This window comes from Coenobita brevimanus, chromosome 94, assembly GCF_032717465.1.
Source record: "Coenobita brevimanus isolate Jiangsu-jjx chromosome 94, ASM3271746v2, whole genome shotgun sequence".
Taxonomy (NCBI): Eukaryota; Metazoa; Arthropoda; class Malacostraca; order Decapoda; family Coenobitidae; genus Coenobita; species Coenobita brevimanus.
Genome location: NC_137047.1, coordinates 27,109,409 through 27,110,863, shown reverse-complemented (window position 1 = coordinate 27,110,863; position 1,455 = coordinate 27,109,409).

Sequence of the window (1,455 nt, the reverse complement as noted above, 5' to 3'; positions counted from 1 at the left end):
CAATTTATATTAGAGCAAGGTACCATTAAAATACTCGAACTTTAAGATTGAAACCATTTCCAGTTCAATCGAGTCAACGGTTCCCGAGTTATGACTCATTTCTGGTCTTTAAGCGAGTGGTAAGTGAAATGGAAAACTTAAATCCTCCCCTGTCATTATTAGCTCCCTTTGCAACCCTCACTCCGCCTTAGTAGGTGAGATCCGACCCTACACCGAACCAGTCTTGGATGGCCATGAGTAGGGAAAAACCCAGAGGCAGCCGTGGTAGCGTAATGTTTGTAAGAAAAAACAAACTGGTTATGGAAAGGACAAACGAACACTAAGAGTATGTGGTGGTTGTGGTGTAGCACTGTAGGCTCCTTGGTGTGGTACGTTAGTTATGTATTGGTGTTGTATGGTTGATTCCTGGTTGCTGCGGTAGTTCTAGGGCCATTGGTAGTGTGACTGGTGTTGTGTAGTACTGATGATGATAAATTACTCATGCTAATGGGTCATAGTTATAATAGTGGGGGAACTTCGTTACTGGTGGTCGTTATTGTGATGGTAACGGTGAGCATGTGATTATACTGATAGTAATGAGTGTCTGGTAGTATTTGGTATCTGGTGATAGTATTTGTTACTTAAGAGTGGTTGGTGTGTTGGTGATGGTAGAGGATATTAATGCATAAACGTGAACTGTAGCACTCAGTTTGCACGCAACTTTCCTCAGGACGGACATTTATGCCATACAGCCAATTATACCCATTGAAGCCGTGGTTTGTGAGTCCTGAAGGGCAACGTAGGATCGATGGACAACCCTAACTGTTACAGGAGATATGACCCGCCAATACTTATACGTCGTGCACAGTACAGGCTCTAGAGGGAGGTATTGAAGTGCAGAGTTAGAGGTGGATGTTGGAACGCGTTCTGTTGTAACATCAGTTTGTGTGAGGGAGTACCTCTTTACGACTTAGTGGGAGCATCAGCACTGTGCGATAAGGAGCAGCATATGTGAGGAAGTACAACCACAGTTACATAAATATTCACCCTCAGCTAGGATTAAACTCAGGTCCAGGTGAATGCCGGACCAGGGCAGTACCCACCTAATCATTAGTGAGTTTCTAGCCACAGTGGCAGCTGTGAGAAGAATGGTTTGATTAGATGTACAGTATGGAGTGGTTATTGTGGTGGTGATAAGGGTGGATGGTACTGAGGTGATGGCAGATACAAGTGATACTATGCTGGTCGTCGTCATCCTCTTCAGCCCCATGACCTAGTTTTTATTTCTTTCTTAATGTCTCCAGACCACGGAACTCAGTTGGTGAGCGTATCCCTGAAGAGAAAGCGATCATGGAGGCTAAACCTTCCTCCTCCAGTTCGAGAACTCTCCCTGTTAAGCTAAGTAAAATTGCCTACACAGTGGAGAGAGATATAATCGGACAGAAGGGGTCTGGAATGTTTGAGGACATTGGTGGT